The sequence below is a fragment of the Tachypleus tridentatus genome, chromosome 7 (genome assembly GCF_004210375.1).
Source record: "Tachypleus tridentatus isolate NWPU-2018 chromosome 7, ASM421037v1, whole genome shotgun sequence".
In the NCBI taxonomy this organism is placed as follows: domain Eukaryota; kingdom Metazoa; phylum Arthropoda; class Merostomata; order Xiphosura; family Limulidae; genus Tachypleus; species Tachypleus tridentatus.
The window spans coordinates 167419690-167436488 of NC_134831.1; positions in this window are offsets into that span (position 1 = coordinate 167419690).

The following is a 16799-nucleotide window of genomic DNA, read 5'->3' on the forward strand; positions in this document are numbered from 1 at the left end:
ATAGATTAATAGTAAGAGGTTTTGCTGAGAAACTAAATTAATTAATGAAAGTATTAAATATGATTATTTCGTCACGTGTTACGTAACATCGTTATTTAAACTTGGTATTGAACATACGTTTTACAGTTTTATAAACCTAATGTTTAGTTGCTAGACTTCACAAGTATAAAAATAGTGACGAATAAAAATCACTGAAAATTGTCACCAACGATATGTTTTCTAATAATGTCGTTTATTTTCTTGACTAAAGCTGTGAGGACTTGTCGAGATGGTATCGAATGTACAACAAATTTTATTTACTGTAATGTTCGTTTGACATACTGTTGTCAAATTGTTGATTTAAATTATGCATCAGTTGTTGACTCGATGGGTTTCCGATTACTTGTCAGTAATGGAAGTTACTGAGAAAGTTGTGTTGAAAATGAAAGTATAGGAATTGGAAGTGTAGAAAGCAGGAGGTTTAATGTGCAAGAGAAAACGACTAACACTTGCTGAGGATAACTGAGTATTTATATGGAATTTCATTAACAATAAAAACAAAATAAATAATACAAATAATTCCTGTGTGTCCTTCTTGTTAAACACAAAGATGACAAAGATTTATCATAGTTAAAACACCCAAGTATTAAGTTCTCAATTTTACCTGTTTCTCAACGGAAAGTAAATCTGTGTGTGTGTGTGTAAATAGAATATTAATGAAGAAGAGTTAGGTGAAATAAAACAATATCAAATGGATGGACTGTGTTAAAAATAAGAAATCGAAACATCTAATTAATAGCAGTTTGTTATAACGAAAACAAATCCTAAACAAAAATAAAAACCATGTACAAATTGAGAGGAATCTACAGTAAACACTATAATGTGGGATATAAAATGTACACTCGATTTTTGAGGTGACTATGGAAGTAGGACTCGCATTACGGTGGGATACACCATCTGTCACATCTGTCTTAACCTCCACATACCAGTCTCACATAAAGCAATAGAGGTGTGTTAATAGAAATTAAAATAATATGACTTAGAAAAGTGAGATGTAGGTGCTCAAACGACATATTACATTTTAAGAATGATTAAATAGCACATATTATAGCACTTATTGGTAATTATTTTTTTATTTCGGTTATGCAGCACGATATATTAGGTATCTTACAGGTACTTTGGAAGATACGAAATGAAGAATTATACAAATAATTAAAATTTATTGTCACATCAAATTAAGGTGGTTTCAACTCAAAGTTTTTTTTTTACTTGTTTCTGTTAATATATTTTAAAGGTCTCAAATAACATGGTAAAAATTTCGGATGTTCTAAATCACCAACATTTTTATTCGGATCTTTATTTGTTTTCCTCTCATTCATTCGGAGTTAATTTAACTGATTTTAAAAAATAAAAATCGAAGGATGTGTGGAGTCTAATAATATTTATATAGAATTAACCAATTCTATATTTGATTAAAATTCAAGAAGCTATATTTGTTGAGTTAAATTTAATCGCTCAAATGTTCTTCCACCTAGTGTATAGGAAAAACAGCTGTTGAAGTATTTTTGTGCATGATAATAGTGCGATAATATTTAATTTTGTACAACGGATGTTTATTGGAATTCTATTTGTTACATATCTTCGAATAACAACTGTATACAAAGAAATATATAACACAAATTCATTTTCTTTATAATAAAAAGAAGGGTTTTAATTTAATTAATGTAAATAATATCAAAATTACTTTTTAACGAGATGATGTCATTGGAAAATTTTAACTGAGGTTTTAAAGTAGTTTATAAAATTAAAAGCAGTAATCGGTTTTTTCAAACGCCATATTTTTAAGAATTATATTTCTTTATGTACAGGCCTGGCATGGCCAAGCGCGTAAGGCGTGCAACTCGTAATCCGAGGGTCGCGGGTTCGCGCATAGCTTCGCGCTAAACATGCTCGCCCTCCCAGCCGTGGGGGCGTTATAATGTTACGGTCAATCCCACTATTCGTTGGTAAAAAAAGTAGCCCAAAAGTTGGCGGTGGGTGGTGATGACTAGCTGCCTTCCCCTTTGTCTTACACTGCGAAATTCCAAAACAAACAAACAAACCTTATGTACAATGGTAATGGATACAATGGTAATGGTAGTTTAGTATAAATATATTTCTAAATATTTCTCTGTCTGACTATTACCTTGGATGTCTTGTAAGATGAATAGTACTAACAAATATTAATATTAGGTATTGATTACGTCAAGGTCCAAAAGTGATTTATTCTAATTATGCTACTCACAAATAGATGAAGTATATCTTCGCTTGTGAGTTTAGTTTCTAAATTCTACTAATAAGTAACATTATTCATTCTACTAAAATAAACTACAGACCATTTTCTGTAGGGGATTTATGATTGGTGTGGTTTAGATTTAGCATATAATAGAAGAGAATGTCAACCTCAACCTTGCACCCTTAAAGGCTGACACCAATATACTATTGGTATAAACCATTCTTAGATGGACTGACTGCCAAATATAGTATGGCTTCATCAATATTGAGACATTAAGCCACGAAAGTCAATGTTAACTTATTGATTAGTGATATAATGGTTCAAACAAGAATTAATGATACACCACTTAAAGACATCGGATGGGTACAAATGTGGGAAGAAGATGGGGGGGTGACTGGAGATTTAATGTAATACACAAAAGTTTCCTTTAATGGGTGTGTGTTTGTGTTTCTCTTATAGGAAAGCCAAATCAGACTATCTGCTGAGCTCGTCGAGGGGAATCGAACATTTGATTTTAGCGTAATAAATCCGTAGACTTACCACTGTACTAGCGGGAGACTCCTTTAATGGATATTTTCTCACAGACCCATCCCATATCGGTGAAGGAGGAAGATGTATACACATGTGCTCTTGTATTATTATCCAGGTAACGAATGTGCAACAGTTGAGCAGGACCTGGTATGTTCTGATCGTTAGGATTCTTATGTACCACATGGGATGTACTGAAAAGTGTACATGTAATCATAGTGTTATAATTAAACATGACGAATAGCATTGGATTAAAATATATGACTGAATTTTACATAATATGTTATCCTGAAAACAAGAAAGATTGGTTTAGAAACGAATAGCAAGAGGTTTTTATGGATGACCTAAAAATTAACGGAATAATATGTGTGAAATAATATTATATTTTGTGATGTGTTCAGTAACATCATTCGATGACCTAAGTATTGAAGTAATTTTAACAATTTTATGAAAGTGATGTTTTACAGCCAGGTTGACAAATAGAGAAAAAGTGACGAATAAAATTAATTAAAAAAATTATCAGCGATGAGTTTTATAATAATGTCATTTACTGTAATAACTAAAACTATTGTGACTTACCGAGATGACAATGAATGTGAATGATTTCTGCTTGTTGTGATCTTCGTACTACCTGTTGTTATTTTAGTGGTGCAGGAATTGTATTCAGTGACAGAACGTTGGGGTAAAAGAGGAAAAGATTGACACTGAGAACACTTCAGTATTCACAAGCAATTTTATTATCAATAAAAATATATAATAAAAACAATTCTTGTGTTTGTTTGTTATTACGTACAAATCTGTAAAAGGTATAGTTTATGTTCTGACCACGCCAAAAATCGAAACCCGAAATACAATTTTATAAGATATCGATGTTAATTGTTTCTCACCTGAAGTTAAGTGAATTCTATGCCTTTTATAAACCAAGTACTTGCCAATAGAAATATTTAACAAATCTTTTGAATGATTCCCTTAGTGTGTAATAAGAGATTGGCAAGCAGTTTAAAACAGTACATGTAACCTAATATTTTAATAGTAAATATTAGAAAACTCTAACAGATAAAACTAGCTTTGACAATTATTTCCTGTTGCTGTGTTTTAAATCATTTGGACCATAATATGTAATGAAACATTTCATCACACGTTTCATTAATATGCAATAAATAAACTTAACATTATGGGTAAAAATGTCTAAATAACGTGATGCTATTTCTAATACTTGTAGGTTCTCAAAAGTTTCTTGTTTCATAGCAATAAAGCTGAACGATAGAATGTTTTATTTTTCTGATATCACAGAACAGTATAAATATCTGAAGACTTTATTTGTTTTGTAAAAGAAAAAAGTCACACTGTTCCACCTCTTGTGTTTACGTTAGGGAACAAAACCCCCGAATATATACCCCAAATGTGGAACAATTTGAAGATATTGGGGTATTTATTTTAAAATTTAGTTTCACCAAATTAAGAAATAGTAAGTAAAACATTTGTCTTCAACCTTACATTTAGCGACAATGGCAAAAAATAACGAAATTCAATGACTATTAAATAAGATATCAATGCAACTGATATCAGTTACCCAAAATAAGCACGGACTTTCTGCACAAATCAGGACTATAATAAACTTCACAACTCGCTTTATATGGTTACAGTAGATCTTGGGATAATCAATATTGAAGGAACTTCACTTGAATAGCTCCTAATTCTTGAAAAAGGTAAGAAAGAATAAAGTATATTTCCTGATCGAAAGGTGAAGGGATTTTTATTTTTGGTAACATTAACTCAGACTATTAAATGTAAACATATTAGATGTCACAGCCTGAAGTTAAAGACAAAGTTCAACTCATTTTTACAATCATCAAGTTGAAGAACAACAACTAGATGACAAGTGTATCGAAGAGAAGAAGAACAGAGCAGGTCAGGATAAAAGAAGTTTAATTACAGACATTTTAAAGTGATGTAAAGAAATTAGCGTCTCAACTACTAATTATAAAATTATAAAAGTAATTTTTGAGTTTAACTGAGAAAAAGTGTCTGAAATGCTGGTTATAATATCTTGCGTCAGAGCTGCAAGAGGCCTTCTGCTTATTGCATTCAGGATTATGAAACCTATAAACTCATGGTTCTTGTCTCGTTAACGTAAGATCAGTCTATCCAATATTCATGTCTAGCTACGAAGTCTGACATATTATAGAAATTATTGTTAAATTTTGTTTGTAAAAATGTTTCAAGCTTTCGACAGATATGTTAATTTCAGGATATATTACATATTAATGATTTTGAAAGAGTACATTTGAAAAAAAAATGTAGGTTTTAGTCTACTAACAAAAAAACGTTTTACGACTCTCACTAGACAGTCTATGTAAAGACTCATTGCTAAACAGTTAATTAGTTACAAAGATCCTTAATAAGCTGTCGGTTATGTCGTTACATAAAATTTCGAACAGGAATTAATCATGTACCGTTCGTAGACACTTGGTATACCTCACTGGATGTCTTTCAAAAGTCCTTGTACATTGTGGTGTTTCAAAAGTGTGTACTGATGTGGAAATGTTGGGAAAGGAATGGAAAGTTAATGTGATGCAAAAATAATTCCTTAAATGGAAATTCTCTCACACACCCATCTCATGTTGGTGGTGGAAGAAGAGTCTATCCACTTGTCTTTGTATTATTACCACAACTATGAATTTTCCATAGTTGGACAAGACACGTTTTATTCTCATGTTTAGAAAACTCAAATCTCAGTCGTATTATACACACATACAGTTAAATACCTTCACTTTTTTCCGTCTTGGAGACATTGTAATGAGGCAAACAACTCGACTGCTAGTTGTTAAAGAGAAGCCTGAAAGTTGACGGAAGGTGCTTTTTTATAAGCTACCTTATCTCTATGTTAACACTTGAAAATTAGTGACGTCTAGCTTGGCACGAACTTTAATAAAACACAAAAAAATTGCTCGACAAGTTAGGTACGCTTGTAGTTAGTATAAATATAAAAAGAAAAACTGTTGCAGCTGGTAAGAGAAACCCATTCTTCCCTAACCAAAGTGACCTCAATGATTTGTTCAAAGATCTTCGTTTAAAAAAGTCGAATGCCGAGACTATATTTGAGTGCTGATACGTGAAAATGATTTACATTACAGTCGCAAATGTCGAAAAACTTTTTTATTCACATCTAAACATTTTTGTATAACTTTTGCGTAAATACATGTAAATCTTGAATCATATGTTGTTTTATTCAGACCTTATGTAAATGAAAATGGGCAAAATCGCCCGTTTTTTCATAGAAAATAGGTTAATTTCTAAATTTCATTATCCAAGTCACAAAAGAAAAGATTGAAGAGAATAATGGCCATTTTCTGTACTTTTACAACATAAGCAATTAAGAAATAACACATACTATCCAGGAACAAAATTTTGTGATTCAAAGTGTAATAGATATAAGTTAGGACATTTCTCAAATTGATGTTTGTCTGTGACTTAACTAAGTTATTCTCCAGCTAATGTTAATAATCTATTTAATAAATAGTGACATTTTCTATAGAAAATGCCACAACTATATTTAATATTTAAATCTGACAGTTGCTAGTATAGAACATTATAATATAATGCAATATAAATTTTCTGTGATATAAATTTTCTTTTTTGCTCTATGGAATACAACATTACCGTGTAAAATGGTGTCTTCCTCTAATTGTAACTGAGGAACATGTTTCTATCCTTCCCTGGGGCCCAACGTTACTTTTGTATCAAATAGGGTAACCATAACTACTTGATAACTAATATTGGAAAATAAAGATCAGAGATATATTTCATGTTTAATGAAATAAATTTCACTTCTAGTTACAAATGTTAAAACAGCGTCACCTCGTGTAATAATACAATATATAGAATATAATTTCTGTTTTGTTATCAATTATTTTTTTCTATTTTTGCTGTTGCTATCCTTTTTAATATTTCCTGTCATAATTATTAACTAGTTATTGAATCATTTTACTAGAAAATTTAGGTTGTTTTGATAAATTGGAATTTTTGTTTGACTTAACCAAGTAACATACAAGTAAATAAGCCCAAAGTATAACGATATACATTAAATACAATTAAGGTTATCTAGGTTTCTAACATTATAACTAAGATAAATTAATCATGTAATATTACTAACACTAACTGGTTCTGAAGTGTTTCTTGTTTCATAACAATGAAGATGAACGACAGAAATTTTATATCTCTGACACATCTCTTCTAAATTATGTAACAGGAAGTAAAACAATGTGTTAAAGAAAACAGATAAAGGATAATTAGATGAATAATTAAAATACATAGAAGAGTGTTTGTATGCATTATTTGGACTAACACAAGAACTAATGAAACAATTAATTAAGTGTTTGTCAAACTGTAGAATAAAAATTAAAATTAGAAGAAAGAGATGGTTAGTTTACACATTGACTTCCGATTCAAGACAACAGTGGATCATATAAAAAAATTGTTAGACAGCGAGCCATTTCACAGAACGATCATTGATTCCATTTATTAGGATCTGTGTAATCTACTCGGAATTAAGGAAACCGTAACTGTTATAATGCAAAATGTCGGACAACGTTTACTCTTTCCTAATACGTATAACATTGTGACTGATTGTTATTCACAATCTGGTGACAGTCAAGAAATATTTTGGAGACAATGAAAGTATGAAGGTTTTTTAGTTCAAAAACGTGGATTAGATATCCATAGTAGGAACAGCAACAACAAAAATCAATTTAATAAAGTTTGTAATTGTTTGTAATTAATAGAATACAGTTAATTAATTATATTCTTTAAGTATTTAACTCTATAATTTTAATTTTCCAAAACCTTTAAATTAATATGAGACAATGTTATATGGAATTTAAGTCTGCTTCAATACTTGCATAAACCTTTTCTGTGCTACCTTCAGTACAGTGCTTACTGTAACCCTAGGAATTTCCAACACTTCCTAAAACTCTAAAGTCTGTAATTGACTATTTACTAAGTTGTTACGAAAGAAATTTAAATAATATAAAATAAAGTATTTCACTGAAATACCACATTATAAGATATAAACAGACATAGCAAGTGACACGTGATGAGGAAGTAATCATCAGATCCATGATAGTGTATATCTTTATGTCAGTTCTATGTGGTTGTTGTTATTCAGTTATCTGGTGATGTGAAGAGTTTCTGAGGTTGAAATATTTCACCGATCCTTCGGTGTGGATTTCTGTACGTGGTGAGGGGATTCTGATTAAAATTAAACAGCTGCTTTACCACTTATCAAGAAACCTAAAAAAAATCCTTGAAAGAAATGTTTTTTAATATAATCTAAAGTGCAACCTGGACTGGAAAAGTTTGACTTGGTCTAAAACTCGTTTGTTTTTAACCTAAAGAAACTCTCCACTGTTGAATAATAAATAATGATCGTACACGTCTAGTTCCTCGTCTCTATAAATTATTAATGCCATATAACAGTGACAGTTAATCATTTAATGTGAATGGTGTGTGATAAGGTGCTACTAACTGGCTTTATTCTCTGCAGTCAGTATTTAAATATTAGGAACGGTAGAAAATAGCTTCACTGTTTCTTCAATAAACACAAAAAGTAACATCAAAATTATTTTGTCTTTATCTAAATCTTTCTAATTTAGAAGTCGTTAAGTTTTGCTGGTGTCGTTAAGTGTTTAGATAAGGTTGAACACAATCGTTTTACCTTCACTACTGTCTTCTCAATTCATGAAGCTAAATTCTAAAACACATAACTCAACGCCTTCACATAGTCTCCTGTGACACAGCGGTAAGTTTAACTAGTTAGAACATTTAAATTCAGTGTATTATTCCCAACGGCACACCAAGACAGACCAAAGAGGCTTTTTTAAAATGCCAGACAAAAAAAGTCAAGATATCTATACTTTTCTGTCAGGTCAAAGAAATAAAACAATCTGTCATTCATCTTTATGGTTATGAAACAAGAAACTCTGCAGAACCAGTGAATATTAAAAGTATCACGACATAACTTAGATATCTTAGTTCTAATGTTAAAAACCTAGACAACCTTATTTGTATGTGACGTAATTACTTTGGTTTTATTTATTTTACTGTTCTCGCTAGTACAGCGGTAAGTCTCGGGATTTACAAAACTAAAATCAGGGGGTTTTATTCTTGTCGGTGGACTCAGCAGATAGCCCGATGTGTCTTTGCTGTATGAAACACACACACACACCTATTTTACTCACTCATAAGTAACTGATGTTAAACACGTTCATTTAGCATACTTATCTATTCAAGATTTTTGCTTTTTAACTCTGACCTCAACCTTGTCAAAGAAAAGATTCCAATAAATCAAAGCAACCTAAATTGTAAGTAAAAAGATATAAAAACTATTTAATACACGGGAAAGGAAATATTAAAAAGGACAACAACAGCGAAAATAGAAAAAAATATTTTATCACAAAAATAAATTATATTTCTTGCATTATTAATCTACGTGACGCTGTTTTAACGTTTGTACCTCGTAATGAAATATATTTTATTAAACATTAAGTACATCTCTAAACTTTATTTTCTAAAATTGGTTGTCAAGTAATTATGGTAGCCTATTTGATACAAACTTAAGGTAGGGTCCCAGGTCTCGAGATTAGCATGTTTCTCATAGTTTCAAAAGAGGAAGACAATATTTTACACAGTAAAGTGATGTTCCACAGGACAACAAAGAAAATTTATATCACATTCACGAAATAACGTTCTATACTAGCAAGTGTCAGAATTAAAACATAAATACTGTTGTGGCATATTCCGTGGAAAATGTCACTGGTTAGTGAATAAAATATTAACATTAGCTGGAAAATGACTTATGTTATAGACAAGCATGAATGTGATAAATGTCCTATCTCATATCTATTATCAGTCAACAAATTAATACAAGGAGAAAATAAGAATTACACCTCAACATACCTCAATATCTTGTGTTTAAAGTTCGATAATATTTATATCTTCTTGTTCTGTTGTCCATAAAAAGGAAAGTACAATTTAGGAAAAAGTGTAAACTCTCTTTTCACTGTACTTGAAAGTGTCATCTTGCCGCGAAGTGCTGTCAAGACTAGGGCGATGTAGTTCGTAACGTGTCATATTTCTTTCATGAACTGACCAACAAGGAAAATAAGTTTCCGTTTTGCAAATTGAAACAACATGTAGAGACAAATTGCTACTTTTGTGTAAAATACCTGTTTGAAGACTGGTAAACATATCATTCATTATCATAATGTGTTTTTGTTGTTGGCATCGTAACAGGTAATGTGTTTTATGTTTAATTTTCATTAAAATAAAAACAACAAGAACATTTAAAACTTTTACCACTCTGTCGACCTAAAAACAAACGTTTGCTTCCAAGAAGCAAGGTACTGAACCTAGCCGTTTCTTTGACATCGTCTTCCGCCACTTCTTAGACTACGCTCATTTAACCAAAAAGTGGGATTTATGTTGTCCATAAAAAGGAAAGTACAATTTAGGAAAAAGTGTAAACTCTATTTTCACTGTACTGGATAGTATCATCTTGCCGCGAACTCTTATCTAACCAAAACGTGGGATTCATCTATCACTCTTGTAGGGTACACAAACTTTCATACTGCCAAGAGTAAATTTGAGTTACGTTTGTTCGATATATACTCTGGGCATGTTAACCAGTTGGTCACGTAAAGTAGAGACGTATTAAAATGGATTTAATAATTATTTTATTAAAATGTCTGGAACTATTAGAAAGTAACGTGATATTGAAATTGAGAAATTATTAATATAAAGAATGAATTTTTAATTCCATATACTGTGTTTTTTCCCTATACTAGAAAGCTTTACAGCATTATTCCAATAGGTAGCACTGCTTTATTTTATCTTTATGAACAAAGAGGAGAATGATGTTTAATTAGTTTTAACTACAATATAATTATGTGTTGAAAACCTTTACCACGCCAATTAACCTAAATACTTCATAAAATATACGTCGGTAATTTAAAAATATTCTTCTTTGTCTTGGAAAGCTATTTTTTTTTCTGATGTTTCTTTTCGTTCAGTCCTGCGCGATCTTGAGGGTTCAATTCCTGTCGTGGCCACAGTTGATATAAACTATTATACAGCTACAAACTTTGCAAAAAAAAAGACAAAATTGTTTGTCATTTTGTTACTGTATTGATAATAAATTCCATTTGAATGTCTTTGTTTACCGTCTGATTAACTGTAGATCTTGAATGTCATAAATACACAATAATTTTTATTATATGAACCATAATGAGCATCTAAATTTAAAATTTACAGAAAATAAAACTTTGATAATGTTTTTGTCCCTACTAACGATTTAGTTTTAACAACTGATTGAAGCCTGTCTTACTTACTTGTTAATTATGTTCCTTCATTAGAAGAATATAATCATTTATATGATATACCATATGTCACTTGTTATTTCTATTTACGCTTAATGATATAAAATACAATGTGTTATATTTTACTTGAAAATGATTTTGAAGTATTTTATAAAAATTTTAATATATGTTTTAGTTAGTCTATTAACCTCGAAAATCTACTATCTTCTAAACTTAAAGCGTCGGAAATTATTAGAGTTACATTGAGTATTGTGTTTGAAAGATAGGGGACAGTATAGTCACAGAGCATTCACTAAATTATTGAAGTAGCTTAAATATACCTAGAACGTAAAATTTCTTATTATTGTTTTTCTTTCTGTAATTATAGTAACACTAAGCGTACTTGACTTATCGATCAATTTGTTTTTGTTTTATTAAATCTCGTTCGAAGCTTGACGTACCCTAATTTTCAAATTTTAGAATAGAGAGAAGGCAGCTTATGAGAAAACCCTTCCGTCAGGTTTCAGACTTTTCTTTAACTAGCAGTCAAGCTGGTCGCCACATTATAATGTCCACAAGACGGGAAAAAGGTGAACATATTTAACGATATTTCTGTATCATACGACTGATAGTTGTGTGTCCTAACCACCAGAATATACCAGGTCTAGTCCAACTGTGGGATATTCATAATATTTGATAATAATACAAGAACAAATGTGTGGACTATTTACCATCACCGACATGAGGTGGGTGAGTGAGAAAATTTCCATTGAAAGAAAGTTTTGTGTATTACATTAATTTTCCATTCTTTCTCCATCCCTTCTAGATCAGTACACATTTATCAAACCCTTCAATAAAAATCTATGTACAAGGAAGTTTGAAAGACATCCTAAGAAATCCAAATCATTTAAAACCAGCAAGGTACAACGAGAATCTATAAACGGTATATGATTAATTCCTCTTTGAAATTTTATGTAACGATATAACCGACAGGTTAATAATAACCTTTATAACTAACAAACCATATAACAATGTATGATTACAGGGGCTATCGACTGTTAGTCGTAAAACTGTTATTTGATCAATATATTAAAACTTACATTTTTATCAAATATACTCTTTCAAAATCATTATTATGTAATATATCGTAAAATTAACATATCCGTCGAAACTCTAAAACATTTATAAAATATCCAGTGTCACACCTTTTCACCAATAATACGAGTTGATTCCTCTTTCCCACTCTTCACTGTGTTTTCTTTTTCTTTTGTTATTGAAAACATTTCAATCCTTCAAACCAAAGTCTTGGATCTAACGAAATTTTTCACTCAAGGAGCAAATGGCTCTAAGACCAATAACTTTTGTGTGAAATCCACTTTTTGGTATCAGAGTGTTGCCTCCAAATTCAATTCTTTCAAAACATAAAAACAACACTTATGTTTACACTCATGCGTCATGTGTGTTTGGTCAGTCTCACCTTTTCCAAGGATTATGGATATGCTCTATGATAAACTCCTTCAGTGAAATGACTTCAATGTTGAATCTCACAAGATTTTCTACTGTAGCCATATTAAGTGAGTTGTGGAGCTTTGATGTAGTTCTGTTTTGTTCAGAAAGTTCGAGTATATTTTGTATAACTGACACCAGCAGCACAATTATTCTTTCTGATTTTTCAAGTCGTTAAATTTCGTTACGTTTTACTGTTGTCGTTAAATGTTGAAGTGAGGATAAACACAAACGTTTTACTCACTATTTTTTTTGAATTTGGCTAACTAGATTCTCAAACAGCTATACCAAAGTATTCAAATAGTTCACCATAATAATATCCGGGGTTTCAGTGCATTCTGTGAAATAAGGAGACAGAGCAATGTGATATTGTTCTTACAACAAAGAAATGAAGTATTCAAATATTTATACCGTTGAGTAATATCGGTGAAATGAAACATTTTGTCATTCAACTTTATTCTTATGAAATGAGAATCTCTTGAGAACCAGAGAATATTAGAAATATCACCACGTGATCTAGACATCTTTGTTATAATGTTAGAATCCTTGATAACCTTAATTGTGTATAACATATATTGTTATAGTTTGATTTCATTTATTTTAGTCATAAAGAAATAAATTTAAACACCTTTATTTAGAATATATATCGATTTAGCAATTTTTCATTTCCACTTTGACGTCAGCATCAGGTTGGAAATGTATGGAAATCTACTTTCCATTGCTTCACCAAAAATACATAAAATTCATCTATAAAAACACATTAAAGTAATTCTCTGTTGGTTGGCTTGCTCACGAAATACCGAATTTTACGTCTTGTGAGACTATGCATTGTGGCAGACGCCCCCTAACGTTGGAAAGAGATTTCTAAAAAAAGAAAAAAATTACTTAACAACCACTTCATTCAGCCTAGAATGTTTTCAAACTATTGAGTAAATACATCATATACCCATAGTATATTGACAGTTAGTTAAGTTGAAAGTTTTGTTACTGAAAATACGAGTCATTCATAAGTAAGGAGATCACATTCTGTACGAGAGACCGAATTGCGTAGATCCTAAACTAACGGCTTGCCTTAAACCGTCACTGTTGTCTTGGAAGACGCATGGGTATTTTACAAATAATTTTTAAAGAAAAAGTGCGTCTTATGTGGCATAAAATATGGTATATTGTTCTCACAGCTGTGAATTGAACGTTATAACACGCTTAACCACAACATCAGAAGAATTACATCACAGCTGTGGTATTAATGTAATTATCATTGTATACCCTCGTTCATTAACAACAAACACATCTGAAACAATTATCTGTTATTTTATTGTTAATGTTAGCTAATTTTTGTTTGATATCCAGTTGTAACAACAAACAGAATTTCAAATAAAATATTTACTTTAAAACCTAAAAGGACAAATTTTATCAAAAAGCATGGTTCTGTCACCCTATATTACTGTTTCATGCATAAAATCATTTTCATATAACTGAAATTCTCACTTTAAATTAATGTGAAATTTATAGTCGTCAACAGAAATATATTATTTTCACATGAAATAAGTCAAAATTGAATTTTATATACATGTTCTTATAAACTTAATTTCATTAACTGTTACAAATGTTACAAACCTCCATTAATAACAAACAAGAAATAAAATAATACTATAAAACAAGATATAAATATTATATAACGAATGTTTGTTAAAATATTAAATTTGAATCATTTTTACATCCATAAGAACTTACAAAAATCCTGACAGTTAAAAAACACGTTCATATGTACACTATACATAGATACACTGAGAAGAAAAAAAGATAAAAACAAAAGCAAAAAATTACACGATAATTAGAATTACAGATGCAGACAAACTGTTTCAAAACATAAAGAAACAAAATTGTGAGAATTATCACTGGCATATATATACAAAATGAGTACAGAAAACGCGAAGTAATATAAAGAAATGTATACATTGACAATAAAAAAATAAATCATAATAATAATACAAAAGGAAAAGAAAATAGGTTAAACAAATTTAAACAGTGAGATTAATACGTCGATTAATAAAACAAGGTACGAAATAAATGAAAATATATACATACATATATACAAAGTTAATAATTTAAGTAAAATTAATAAATACAAAGAATCATAAGAATAATTAGAAATACATGTATCAATATATTAACTGCTCGTTAATTAAAGTTAACAAAAAGAAAAAATCATAAGAATTAAAATTTACACATATACATATATAGAATGAAAAATGAAGCAAGAGCAGATATAACACGGCTCAAAACCTAAGCTCCACCTAAATTCCCACCAGAGCACAGAGAGGCAATACATCCGGCCGCCACCGATGGCAAAAGTCCCTGGGTCTCAGCAGCCGGTAGATTGTCTCTAAACGGAGTGACAGCCTAAACTTAGCCTTACCAATGGCGCAGCACAACGCGGCGGCCCCAAATTACGTCCGACGGAAGAGCAGAGTGGTGTTGCTCAATCCTGGAGGTAAATTCAGGGGCTAGCAAGCAGTAGAGGGAACGGGAGTTCTTTGGGACATTACCAGACGCGGCACAATGGCGCCGAATCGCCGCAGCAGCGTACACATACTAGGAAGGAGGGTGAAACACATCGATGTTTGCAGTTTCATGGAAAGACCAAAAAGCTTGAGCCGCGTGCCAACCAAGAATCTTGTAAAGTGGCAACAGAGTTGACCCTCTGTTAACAAACAGCAAAATGTGGTAAACAGGAAAAGAGAAAGACACTAGGTAAAGACACATAGAATGCCCAAACCTCCCCTGCGAGGCGCAAGGGTCAAAGGGTCAAGAAAAGCAGAGACACAGTCTCAAGCTTACCACACTCCAGGAAGGAGAAGATATGATGCTCGATACCTCATACAGTGCAGTTATTTAGAGGAAAAATAGCCCCAAGGTACTACACCAAGATGAGTATCCTCCTCTTCACCATCTGCATCCTGCCAAATAAATTAGAAGGGCAGTAGCCGTAATCGTGCATTGTCGAAACGACACACTTTACAACCTCCTCCCAAGCAACCTTAAGGCACGCAAGGAAACAAACCCGAAAGTAAATGACTAGGAAAAAGGTTCAATCTAATCCAACCTGAAAGTGTACAGACGAGACCCATTTGCCCAACCACAGAGCTTGAGTTTTAGCAAAGTTGTAATGGGCAGCACTGGCTTGAGAGTAACGATGGACAATGGCCAGTGTCAAACCTAGGGATGTTGTGTTCTCAAGGAACAGGTTCACATCGTCTGCGTGAGATGTATACTTGACACTAACACCCCTACGCTGAAGGCATCGAACCGAAATTAAGTTATAAAGATAAGAGAGCAGGCACTCGATAACCAATGTATAGAGTGAAGGGGACAATGCACAACACTGACAAACTCCTCGCAAGATGGAAAAGGAACACGTCAGATATCTATTAATCAAGAGTCTTCTCGAAACAGTCACGTACAAGGCTTGCACCTACTGGACAAAACACGGAAGAATGCCACACCTCTCCAGAATGAACCACAAGCATTTGTGGTGAACTCGATGAAAAGCTTTGCTCTGGTCGAGGGACGCAAAAATTGCAGGGATATCCCTATCCGTGATGTAATGGCACAGGTCCCTGAGAAGCAACATATTTTGTTCATTGCTTCTGCTCGGAAAAAACGGAAACAATGTCCAGGAATGTAGTGGGATAGCCCGATGGTTAGACATGTAAAACAGGACATTCCCAAACCAATGACTTGCAGCTCGAGAAAACAGAATCAACCTCCCCAGACTGAACAAGTGGGTAGACATTAACAAACCAAGTCTTATGAACCCCGAGAAGATGATCAAAGCATACAACCCTGTGTGAACAAGAATGATGCCATTAAAATGCGGGTGAAAAAGAATCCTCAGTAATATATCTTCTAATGATGTGATTTTTCTTTTGTGAGCGAAGCTGCGAAGACTTGCCGAGGAGGCAACGTATGTACAGGATATTATACTTGCAGTGATATTCATCCTAAATATTGTTGTTTTTCTGGTCATTGAATTAGTGGTGAATTAGGAAGTATATTAACTGGTGTGGATGTTGTGATAAAAGAGATGGCGAAAAACACTGAGAACACCAGAGTTTTCACTTGGAATGTCATTATCAATAAACATATATAATATA